The sequence below is a fragment of the Dendrobates tinctorius genome, unplaced genomic scaffold, assembly GCF_039654945.1.
Source record: "Dendrobates tinctorius isolate UK_male_01 unplaced genomic scaffold, ASM3965494v1 ptg000070l, whole genome shotgun sequence".
NCBI lineage: Eukaryota > Metazoa > Chordata > Amphibia > Anura > Dendrobatidae > Dendrobates > Dendrobates tinctorius.
In genome coordinates this window covers 55,616,381-55,629,903 of record NW_027361738.1, presented here as the reverse complement: position 1 = coordinate 55,629,903, position 13,523 = coordinate 55,616,381, and the positions used below count along the sequence as shown (strand labels likewise).

At 40.1% G+C, this 13,523-nt stretch overlaps 1 protein-coding gene across 19 annotated transcripts in view; it reads right to left on the bottom strand.

Annotated features, from left to right (window-relative positions):
- Positions 1 to 13,523, bottom strand: part of PARD3 (par-3 family cell polarity regulator) — a 656,180-nt gene that overhangs the window by 218,695 nt on the left and 423,962 nt on the right. The window lies entirely within an intron of this gene.

Genomic DNA, 13,523 nt, shown 5'->3' with positions numbered 1-13,523 from the left:
TTACAACAGTTTGACGATCGTTGAAGCACAAATCTATTAGTCATGTCATTTAGAAAAAGAATCGTCTTGATATCAAGATTCCTTTGTGTCATAGTCCTTTCATATCACCTTCAAATCAAACAATTATTCCTACCATGAAACCTAAAAGAGTCTCGTCAAAAGTTTCACTCTTGTTATGAATAACATAAGGATTTAAAGGGAACCTGTCAGAAGATTCATGCTGCCTACATCATGGTCAGCACAAAACAGTGACAGGTTACCATATCACAGGAAAAACACAAGTAATAGTGTCAGGGGACAACAGTGTCCACTGGTCAGCTAAGAAGCTGTCACTCGAGCTTCTTTCTACACAGGTCACCTTGACTGACCGGCCTCTCCCTATGCACAAACAGAGTGAGATTGGTCAATCTAGTGGAGCTTGGCCTTAAGAAGCTGCCTAAATATCTTCCCTCAAAAGATGTTCCCTTGTAGAGAGCCCCTAAAAAGGGTTGTCCAGTTACTTATCCATGGCCTCCACGAATACATACACACATATGAGAAATATCACAGGTTGGCATTGCAGCTCCACTCTCAACCCTGAGTCCCCCGCCGGTTTCCTTAGACAAACAATGTCACGCGATGTCAACCAGAAGAAGCACGGTTTACCTCCAACAAAATGGCCAACAGCCACAACTAGCTGGAGCGGTTATGTGACATTTACTATGCTAAGATACCAATCGGGAACACAAGGTAGAGAGAAGCAGCCCCAATCTGGGAGGCAAGTGTAGATTTTTGTTTTTACTTTCACCATAACTCTTCGGCCATTGATTGAGGGTTTAAAAAGAAAATTTAAATTTCTGCCTGGCTTGAACTGTCAGTCTTTTACATGGTCCCTTTAAATAACCAATTACAGAAAAATGACGGCACATCTAGAACTAGTCTGAACAGGTGCAGACCAAAAAAAAAACAGCTTACATATCAAAATGAGGAAATGGTTGCACTCAATTGCATTAAGGTATATCAATGTGAAATACAAGAAATGTGAATAGCGTAATGGCTTTTGAAATTGAAGAAAAAATTTCCCTTTAAATAACCAGTCATAAGTAAAATCCTTTAAAAAAAGTATTAAGTATTAATCTGAAAATGTTATAATTTGGCCTTTTTTTACAGTCATTTTATACTGTGGACTATGAATACTCAGAGGGTGATAACTAAATGAAAAATAAGTTTAAAAAAAAAACCCCCACAACATATTTTACCCTTTTTTTTTGGAATCCCTCCCTGCAGACCAAGTTATAAAAGGAGAGAACGTCTTTGGCATGATGTTATTAACCAGCAGGGCACACTTCTGCCGTTTGCTGTCATTTACTGAAAGCACAGACACCGCTTATTAATTAGTATTGGCTTGTCAAGTGCAAGTTCAAGATGCTTTGTACAGATAGTACTTAAATGACAACTGCTCACAGAAGATGCCAGACTCATTACACAAAACCTTCATGTCCTTAAATCAATCTTTACTTGGACAACTTTTTTTTTCTTTTTTTGTATGAAAAGTAGTTGAGAATTAATAAAGTTTGACAGCAGAAGCTTTGCACAAAATTTTACCAAAATTTGAAAAAAAAAGTAATTTGTAGCATCAAGTATTAATGACAAACTCTTTGCCTCAATGTTTCTAGGGCATTTAAAAGGGCACAACTACCGTTCTTCAAAATCTTAAAAGCAGAAATGCAAGGAAAAAAAATAAAAGGTTTTTAGCAAAAAACTGTAGATCATAAAGCAGTAAAGAGCATGGACCCTACAAGGTTTACACTAGATTTACATCAATGTACATTCTGTACATACGACAAGATGCTCTCAAGGTACAAGCTCCATGTGACCACTGACCAGATAGTAGTCAAAACCATGACCTTTTGGTCTCCGTCTGCCTTGGATAACATCAGTAAATCCCCAAAAAAGTTCAAAATAGTAGTTTCATACATCAAGCAACAATAAAAAAGCATTTGTCAAATGTACACCTTTTTTCCCCACAACTGGGCCGCAGTAAAAAGCAGATGTTTTTCTAACCCTAAAATAAAAATTTAAACTCCTTATAACTCGTAAACAGTACCAATCAAAAGTATTGACACCCCTCTTCATGCAGTGTTTTTTCTTCTTATTAGAATGAGCACATTGTAGTTTCAAACATAAGGCAACAAAACCACGAAGGAAAACATGGAGTAAAGAAAAGTGTGAAATAAACAAGAATGTATTAAGCTATATCTTTACACCACCCTTGGTAATCTCAACAGCTTCATTATGTCACCACCTAGAATGGCTTTCCAGCAGCCTTGAAAGTGTTACTGAGCACTTGTTGGCTGCTTTGCCTTCACTGTGCTGCGGTCCAACTCATTCCAAACCATCTCATTTGGGTTGAGGTTGGGTGATTGTGGAGGTCATGTCATCTGATGCAGCATTCTCCCTTCTTAGTCACACAGCCTTGAGGTGTGTTTTAGGTCATTGTCCTGTTTCAGCACAAATGAAGGTCCCACTAAGTGCAAACCAGATGGCATGGCATGGCATGTCGCTGCAAAATTTTGTAGTAGCCATGCCAAGAGTGCCTTGAATTTGGGATAAATAACCAACAGTGTCACCAGCAAAGTACCCCACACCATCACACCTCCTCCTCCGTTCTTCATTGTGGGCACCACACATGTATAAACAAGCCGCTCATCATTTCTGTGCCTCACGAAGACCTGGCAATTGGTACCAAAAATCTGAAATTATGACTCATCAGACAACAGTACACAAATCCACTGGTCTAGTCTTTGTCTTGCTTGGCAAAAAACAAATCTCTTCTTGTTTGTGGTTCTCAGTAGTGGCTTCTTTAACCCCTTCACCTTTGATGTATATTTACATCAAAGGTTGTGTCCCTGACTTGGATGCTGACGTACTGATATGTATAGCACAGGCAATTACACAGCGTCATGTCTCTTAATATGACTATTGAAGATAGTTAAAAAAAAAAAAGTTTTTAAAAATAGGAAATAAAAAAATGTTCAAATCATTCCCCTTTTGACCCATTTAAAAAAAAAAAAAATACAATTAAAAAAATACACATGCTTGGTAGTGTTGCGGTCAGAATCATTCAATCTATTAAAATATAAAATAAATCAATCTGATTGGTAAACGGCGTAACAAGAGAAAAATAATCAAAAAGCCGAAATTACGGTACATTTTTGTGGCAACTGCAACAATGCAAAAGAGGCAATAAAGACATTGTACCAACCTCAAAACATTCAGCTCAGGGTGCAAAAAATATGCCCTCACCCAGCAACAAAAAAGTCGACATACGCCAATTTTATTTTTTCTTGCAAATTTTGGAATTTTTTTCACAACTTAAATTAAAAAAAAAAACATACAAGTTTAGTATCTGTGTACTCATACTGACCTGGGGAATCATATTGCCAAGTTAGTGTGAAAAATGGTACATTAAAAAAAATAAAATAAAATTGTAGAGTCCGTTTTTTTTTTTTTTGCAATCTCATCGCACTTGGAATCAACCCCCCCCCCACCACACACAGTTTTCCAGTACGCTATATGGTAAAATCAATGGTGTCATTCAGATGTGCAGCTCATCCTGCAAAAAAGCAAACTCTCATGTGGCTATATTGGCAGAAAAATAAAAAAAGTTATGGCTCTTGGAAAGAAAGGAGGGAAAAATGAAAATGCAAAAACGGGAAACTGCAAGGTCACTAAAGGGTTGAAGCATTTCGACCATAAAAGTTCTCTGGACAGCTCATGTTGAGATGTGTCTGCTACTTGATGTCTTTTCATTATTTATGAAGGCCGTTTTAATTGGTGCTGTCAATTTGCAGTTTGAGTCTGGTAGCTCTGATGAACTTATCCTCTGCAGCAGTGTTAATTTTAGGTCTTCCTTTCCTGGGTCCTCCATGAGAGCCAATTTCATCATAATGATTGATGATTTTCATGACAGCTCTTCAGGACACCTTCAAGGTTATAGCAATTTCTTGGATAAACTGACCTTCATGTCATAAAAGTAACAATGGACTGTCTCTTTTCTTAGTTGAGTGGTTCTTACCATATTCTGGCTTAGAACAGTTATGGAATAAGACTTAGCACCATTTTGAACGGTTTGCCAACACTGACTCTGGAAAGACACCTGATGGTCACATACACTTTCTGAAGGCTGACGATTGCAAACCAGGTGACTATCAGATGAAGAATGACAAAGGAGTGTAAGGCTGTGATCAGAAAAAAAGGGGGCACTTTTAAATATGTAAGGTTATTATTATTATTATTTATTGTTATAGCGCCATTTATTCCATGGCGCTTTACATGTAGGGAGGGGGTATACATAAAAACAAGTACAATAATGATGAACAATACAAGTCATAACTGGTACAGGAGGAGAGAGTACCCTGCCCGCGAAGGCTCACAATCTACAAGGGATGGGTGAAAATACAGTAGGCGAGGGTAGAGCTGGTCATGCAGCGGTTTGGTCGATCGGTGGTTACTGCAGGTTATAGTCTTGTCGGAAGAGGTGGGTCTTCAGGCTCTTTTTGAAGGTTTCGATGGTAGGTGAGAGTCTGATATGTTGTGGTAGAGAGTTCCAGAGTAGGGGTGATGCGCGAGAGAAATCTTGTATGCGATTGTGGGAAGAGGAGATAAGAGGGGAGTAGAGAAGGAGATCTTGTGAGGATCGGAGGTTGCGTGCAGGAAAGTACCGGGAGACGAGGTCACAGATGTATGAAGGAGACAGGTTGTGGATGGCTTTGTACTGGAGTCTCTGGGCAATGGGGAGCCAGTGAAGGGATTGACAGAGGGGAGAAGCTGGGTAATAGCGGGGGGACAGGTGTATTAGTCGGGCAGCGGAGTTTAGAATAGATTGGAGGGGTGCGAGAGTGTTCGAGGGGAGGCCACTGAGCAGGAGGTTGCAGTAGTCAATGCGAGAGATAATGAGGGCATGGACTAGGGTTTTTGCAGATTCTTGGTTGAGGAATGAACGGATTCGTGAAATATTTTTGAGTTGAAGTCGGCAGGAAGTGGAAAGGGCTTGGATATGTTGTTTGAAGGAGAAATCAGCATCAAGGATTACCCCGAGGCAGCGAGCTTGTGGGACTGGGGAGAGTGGGCAGCCATTTACTGTAATGGATAGGTTCGTTGGGGGGGGTCACGTGAGATGGGGGAAAGATGATGAATTCTGTTTTGTCCATGTTAAGTTTCAGAAATCTGGTAGAGAGGAAGGATGAAATAGTGGACAGACATTGAGGGATTCTGGTTAGCAGGGAGGTGATATCTGGTCCAGAGATGTAGATCTGTGTGTCATCAGCATAGAGATGATACTGAAAGCCGTGAGATTCTATGAGGTTTTAAGAAACTCTGGTTTATTACACGTTTCTTTACTTCTTGTTCCTTTGTGGTTTGCTGCCGACATTTCAATCTACAATGTTCACACTCCAGTATGAAAAAGGAAAACCATTGCATGAACAAGTGTGCCAAACTTTTGACCTGTATTGTACATACTATATAAAATAATCCTAAATAAAGTGATACTGTAATTACTATATATTAGGGGACAATCACTACTGTCTGATACAGAGCTGACTAGATGCTAATAGATAGCATAGGTTGATAGTGGTTAGCACAGAGTTCAAAACACAGTATCTGCATGGAGGTTTTATATCCATCCACGTGTTTGCGTGGATTTCTTTCAGGTACTCAGATTTCCTCCTACAATCCAAAGACATAATGATAGGGAATGTACATTATGAGCCCCAATGGGGACAGCGATGATGATGTCAATAATGTGGAACAGAAGATGTTGCAACTACATAATAATAATAATAAACTACCGGTAGCTTCCTCCTTTATCAGCTCTGGACTATTGGACAGACTATGTTATGTGGAGTAGAGGTGGGGGAGTGTGAACACGAGAGAAAAGAACGGGAAGCGAAAGGTAGCTAGCTGTGTCCGAGAAGACGCCATGAATTATAGGAGTAATTATTTCTTAGATGACATTATCACAACACCTATAGATTATTGCTTATTGTCAACTATTCAAAATTTCTAGTACAAATATTCCTCGGTGTTCATCCAAAAAGGAACTGTATAGTATTAGGAAAACATGCTTTCTTTCTTAACAAAACTGCGTGCTTGGTGACTGGGTGACCAAAAACATCAGCCTATCGGCTTCAAAATGGCTGACGCATCTCTATTTTTCCCCCACTTTCAATAACTGGAGCAGTTTTAAAACATGAGCCTTCTATAACTCCAAGAAGTAAAACACTCCGAGACTGTTTATAAGCACATGTACGTTTCCTAATGAGCAGAAACGCTTTGCAGCATATGAAAACCGTATATTATCAAATATCAGACAAACAAACTGACTTTACAGCTTTATCCAATGTGTGTAGGCTGAGGATTTTTATATACCAAGGGAAATTCTTTCAGGCAAATATACCTCTCGAAATAGCTGCTAAACAACATTTCACTAAATAAATATTTTACAAGTTTAATAATCCTTTTTTTTCCCCCTTTCTGCTTTCCTCTGCACTTTAACAGTTTTTGCTCATACGAAAGCCAGACTATTAAATACAATTGGAATTCATAGAAATTACCTTGCCGAAATCAACAGCTGAATCAGTGCATTTAACACTAAGTGCTGCTCTGATTGGCCACTTATCCGGAGGGCAAATTAAGGTCAAATATATTCTGATTATATAGTATTTTCGGCAATATTCTGATAACCTTAATAAAGGGAATCTAAGTTGAAGACAGCAACGTAAATTCATTCAGTGTGGGAGTATTTTGCATATGGCAGGAGGAATGGATTTTGAAAATCTATGAAAAATGCCATCATCTGACTCCTGGCAAAAAAAAAAAAATGTAAAAAGCAGCGATTACCGTATATTGTACTAAAACTCAAACGTATTCAGACATATTTAGAGATATACAAGCACTTCTAATTCATCAAGTATTTTACGCCATAAAACTAGCTTTATAAAGTACAAATTTAGGTATAACATGTATTGCAATTTCTACGCCAGCTCCGAAAACTTTTTGTAAACTGTGGTGGAGCTTATTGAAAGGAGCCAAGGCTTGACACTTCTACAGATTCACTGTAATGTATGTAAAAAAAAAAAAGAAGTGGGTTTAATTATATTAGTATATTTTCTGACACTGGTTCACAGACAGGCAAAAGAGGTACATGCCTCTTTAAAGGGGTTATAAGGGACTGGGTTGCTTTTTCTTGCTATGGGGCTAAAAACTTACCAACATGTAGTTGCTAACTATCTGCCTGTCCTGCGATGATATTTTCTGGCACAGAAAAGTCACCGTCGACTCCTATCGGCGATTCTTCTGCTTGCGGTGACGTCACATTGACAGATCAGTTTCCTTTTCCTGTCTGCACTGTTGACATGGTCTCACTGCTGACATCATGCTGACAGTCGGCTTCCCCAGAGTTAAGCAAACAGGAGAGGAGAAGAAGCAGCACTACAGTCATGAAGTCACCAGAAGAATCCCTGCAGGGTAGAACAGGCAGCAAGTTGTCATTTACCTGCAGGTAAATTCTTAACCTCATGACAAAAAAAAAAAAAGACCCCGCAAAGTGACGGATAACCCCTTTAAAGAAATTGGGGCCTCTTACTGGAACAGACTCAGTCTTGATGAATTCCCCGATAGACATAAAATCCAGCACTGCTCAGAAGCTGTGAATTGTGATGGCGATAAAAGTTTTTAAAGTTGAGGCCATCAACCATTTGTAGGCTGCAAGTAAGATGCATGATATTGAGCAACAAGGTATGGTAAAAACATAAATGATACTATTGCCATCACAGTTTTGGACTTTAGTTCCGAATGATATTACTACTTTGTGCTTTGTGTCTCTAATGATAGAAGTATCTGCCAATTAGTTGCTAGGTCACATGTAGGGAACCTCACAGTCAAATGTTGGGGAACAAAACATTAAAAAATATTGTTGTTGGCAAAAAAAAAAAAGTAACCACTTTTCCTGGACAAAAGTAGACTATTCTCTCATATATGAAACACACTTCTATGACCCAACTGATGGATGCCATCTGAATAATATCGGAGATGTTCTATGATTACATATTCATTTAGATTAACAACAACATAATTATTCTAAAGGGAAGACACAAGACTGAAGTAACACTATGATGACCCAAACATCAGAAACAGAGGTGAACCGGACAGACCAATCTGAGATGTTAACCATTTACTGACATGCCAGTTGTGGGAGCACCGTGTGTGGCAAACGCTACGCTGTAAGAGCCCCCAAGTCATTGCACAGAAGGTGGTAATGTTTTGGTGTGAACCCTTGTAAATGAATTAGTAGCTTTAATGTGTCCATCGGGATGATGGAGCTGTGGTTTACCACTGAAGTTCACTTCAACCTTTGCACTCAACTCTAAACATTCAGAGAGATCAGACAACCCAAATAAACTAGAGAGAAAAATAATTAACGGTCTATTATGTTGTCTGCCTGAGGAGCTGTTGACTTTACATGCCTTATCAATCTAACAGCTTTCAACTTGAGCCTCCGCAACAAGGTTTTCACAACTGGCCTGAATCTAAACAGAGAGAGGCAGAAAAATACTTACGATTTATTAACATAATTTTGACACCTACTTTTCTCCCCGCAGTTGTATATTTCTTCCCTATTCTTTTTCAGTGGAATGTGTTAACCTCTGACCCTTTCAAGTCATGAAAAGAAATACAATCATTTTATATCTCCGAGACAGATACTTCCATTATGAGATGTCTCCCTCTCAATAAGACTAAAGCTTTTTAATAAACTATTTATCTTTTTCCAAACAGGTAACTTCGTGGTTTAAAGACCTGACCTTTCCCCTCCCGAACATCATAACTCACGACCCGAAGGACAGAGGATGCTTTTATCAAAGCACTTATTTTACAAGTCAGGCCAAATCTAATTTGTGCAAGTAAAAGAAAGGATAGTGCGGTATTAATCCGACATATGCTGATCAATTGACAACTGTCTCTTTAATTGCAAGAGCACAATCAACTCGAGCTTGGCTACATGTACGATCAAATGGGTATTCATGGTTGCCAATAGTCTAGAAATTCCAGGACTGTCTGTAAAAATAGGGAACTTTTCTTTTCCCAATCTGTAAATTTTTTTTAAGGTGTCCATGATTTCATTGAAGCTGAAGAAACCTATGCAGATTATTTTGATTGTAATTATAATTTTACAATTTACAATGAATACAGGTAATGTCTTAATAAGAATTAAGGGTTGTAGACAAGTATCACTTGTTTTCCAATGAATCCGTAAAAAAACTGTTGTCTGCCTATAATTTTTTGATTTAAAGAGTCAAAATCGGCAACCTTAGGGGTATTCTAATCTATTAAGTGACAGAATATCACTACCCCCGATACATATTATATAAATGGTCAGGAAGCCATCTCATACAGAAGCGTTCGCTTGGGCAACCGATCTTGAGAAAGCCACTGCCAGCAGCTCATCTCCGGGAGAACAAAAGGTTCATCTCAGTGTGACATGGTGGATCCTTGACTTCCACAACAGCCAACTGTCCGGGGCTACCATACAAATTAGAGTGTCAGCTAAAACAGTTATCGGCATATTTAGCCAACATTAAAGAAGTGATCCACTACTTGGACAACTTCTCATAACCCCTCGCTTGACCCCAATAAAATAAAGCTTATACCCACATTCTGTGCTGGCGACGTTCCCATGGTGTCGGCGCTAACTCTCCCCAAGGCTCTCGTGTGGTGCTGTGACACGTGACCCCGGCGCCAAATCAGTGTCACAGTCCCCGCCTCCTGTCGAACTGAGCATGAAAAGGAAGTCAGAGATCAGCTGCAGCCCGGACTTCCCTTTCATATTTGATTTTTCCAAAGGCGGGGGCAGTGAAACCAGCGCTGATTGGGTGCCGGTGTCACAACACCGCACAAGAGTCACGGGGAGAGCTAGTGCCGAAATCGCGGGAACGGCGCCAGCACGGAAGGCGAGTATAAGCTTTGTTATTTTATGGGGGCCAAACATTGTGATCAAGAAGGGGGTTACCCTAGTAGTGGACAACCCTTTTAAGTAGCATTAGGTCAACATTGGAACCAATTCATTTTCAGGATCAATGGCCACATTGTGAGAGTAGCACCAATTATAAAGTGCTAGCATATAATAAGGTTATGCTTTCACATAAAAAGATGGAAATACCCATTAGACAATTTAAGGAGAGAAATAGCTGGATTTTGTTTAACCAGGGACAAGCAAATCATTTACTGCCCTAGAACCAAGGCAAAGTGGATTTCTGGTATCCCATCGGTGCTGTGGCTACACCCCTGCTTTCTGAACAGCAATATAAATGCTTTTTTGAAAGCCTATAATAAAGAATTGAAGTAGAAGAAGGAAAATATTTTTGTAATTTGTGTCCCATGCACATGGTCATATTATGCTTTTCTGTATACAGCCATAAGGAGACTGTAGATTTGCATGGCGCTTTCTTATGTCTTTTGATTTTATAATGAGACAAAAGGTTTTTGGTTTTTTTTATTTGATAGAAACTAAACTCAACCGTCCTCAAGAGTCATGGCTGAAGGTGGGTTTTATCAGCTCTACACTCTATTAAGGGGTGGCTCCTTATTTTTTTTTTTTTTTAGCCAAACAATAGGCAATTCAGGAGGAAATTCATCGGCCACACACTGTGGTTTATATTTTAAGGCAATCTCACATAATAATGTTACTTTGGGAAACTGAAAAAAAAAAAAAAATCTAAAAATGCAAAAAGGTAAAAAAAAACACAAAAGAGTAAATGTACATTTATTGAGTAACTATTGCACTGCAAAAATTTTAATCATATCAATGTATTATGTGAAGGTTCAGGCATCCATCATTGGTGGTCACATCACGGCTGAACGTCTCCATGTTGCTATCTTCTTATCCATTTATAAAAGCAATCTAGCAGCGGCCCCTTATCTGTCCATCTGGGAATATTCTACAATGACTACAGCTAGGTCCCCACATTTAGGCTATGTGCACACGTATGCAGAAAATTTCTGCATAAAATCCTGAATCCCTCCCAGAAAACGCACGTTTTTTTCCGTGCTGTTTTTTGTGCAAAAACGCGGGTCTTTTTGCGGTTTATTTCCGCGTGGTTCCAGACCCATAGAAAATAGCTAAAAATGCGGAATTTTCCGCGAATTAGTGAGCATGCTGCGTTTTTACAGCAAAGCAGGTTTTTCGCGGTAAAAAACGCATACATCTGCACAAAAATTGCGGAATTAATTTAAATGAATGGTAAGCTTCTATTAAGTGTTTTTGACACAGTTTATTTGGTAAAACCGCTAAAAAAACGCGAAAAAAACGCTACGTGTGAACACAGCCTTACCGTATTTTTTGGATTATAAGGCTACGTTCACACGCAGCGAAACTCTCGCGGAAATTACCGCGAGAATTCCAGATTTCATTTCGCAGGAAAATCGCATTTTAAATTCCCGCAATTTTCCTGTGGAAAAACTAGCGTTTTGCAAGCGTAAGTTGTGACCAACTTTTTACTACTGATGCTGCCTATGCAGCACCAGTAGTAAAAGATAGGATGTAAAAAATAATAAAAATATATATATATATATATATATATATATATATATATATATATATATATATATATATATATATATATACATACACTCACTGGCCACTTTATTAGGTACACCTGTCCAACTGTGTGTTAAGACTTAATTTCTAATCAGCCAATCACATGGCGGCAACTCAGTGCATTTAGGCATGTAGACATGGTCAAGACAATCTCCTGCAGTTCAAACCGAGCATCAGTATGGGGAAGAAAGGTGATTTGAGTGCCTTTGAACGTGGCATGATTGTTGGTGCCAGAAGGGCTGGTCTGAGTATTTCAGAAACTGCTGATCTACTGGGATTTTCACGCACAACCATCTCTAGGGTTTACAGAGAATGGTCCGAAAAAGAAAAAAAATCCAGTGAGCGGCAGTTCTGTGGCCGGAAATGCCATGTTGATGCCAGAGGTCAGAGGAGAATGGGCATACTGGTTCGAGCTGATAGAAAGGCAACAGTGACTCAAATTGCCACCCGTTACAACCAAGGTAGGCAGAAGAGCATCTCTGAACGCACAGTGCGTCGAACTTTGAGGCAGATGGGCTACAGCAGCAGAAGACCACACTGGGTACCACTCCTCTCAGCTAAGAACAGGAAACTGAGGCTACAATTTGCACAAGCTCATCGAAATTGGACAGTAGAAGATTGGAAAAACGTTGCCTGGTCTGATGAGTCTCGATTTCTGCTGCGACATTCGGATGGTAGGGTCAGAATTTGGCGTAAACAACATGAAAGCATGGATCCATCCTGCCTTGTATCAACGGTTCAGGCTGGTGGTGGTGGTGTCATGGTGTGGGGAATTTTTTCTTGGCACTCTTTGGGCCCCTTGGTACCAATTGAGCATCGTTGCAACGCCACAGCCTACCTGAGTATTGTTGCTGACCATGTCCATCCCTTTATGACCACAATGTACCCAACATCTGATGGCTACTTTCAGCAGGATAATGCGCCATGTCATAAAGCTCGAATCATCTCAGATTGGTTTCTTGAACATGACAATGAGTTCACTGTACTCAAATGGCCTCCTCAGTCACCAGATCTCAATCCAATAGAGCATCTTTGGGATGTGGTGGAACGGGAGATTCGCATCAGGGATGTGCAGCCGACAAATCTGCGCCAACTGTGTGATGCCATCATGTCAATATGGTCCAAAATCTCTGAGGAATGCTTCCAGCACCTTGTTGAATCTCTGCCACGAAGAATTGAGGCAGTTCTGAAGGCAAAAGGGGGTCCAACCCCTTACTAGCATGGTGTACCTAATAAAGTGGCCAGTGAGTGTATATATATATTGTTATTCTTACCTTCCGGCATAACCGCGAGACGTCGCGATCCCGCGAGAACAGACGGCATCGCGGTCATTCTCGCAAAGGATTACTGGGACCGGGAGCGTGGAGAATGGCGGGAATGTTGCGCGGGACGCCGGAAGGTAAGAATAATAATATTTTTTATTTTAATTCTATTTTTTACAGGGATATGGTACCCAGAGCCCGGAAGACAGTCTCATCTCCTCCGGACCGTGGGTACCATCCTCAAATGTTCCGCTTACTTTTCGCATAGTGCGCACAGCCACATGCGGAAAGTAAGCAGAACAATGCATTCCTATGAGTGCGGGATCGCCGCGTTTCCGCTAAATTAATGAGCATGCTGTGTTTTTTACCGCAAAGCGATTCTGCCGCGAAAAAAAACGCAGCATTAGCACAGCATTGCGGAATCCCATAGGAATGCATGGGATGCTTATTTTCCGCGTTTTTGCGGCAAAATTGCGCGTTTAAAACCGCCACGGAAACGCAAAAAAAAGTGTGAACTCAGCCTAAGACGCACTTTTTTTCCCCCAAATTTGGGGGGGGAAGATGGAGATGCGTCTTATAATGAGTATATACCTTACCGGTACAGTTGCTGCAGGTCGCAGGCTGGG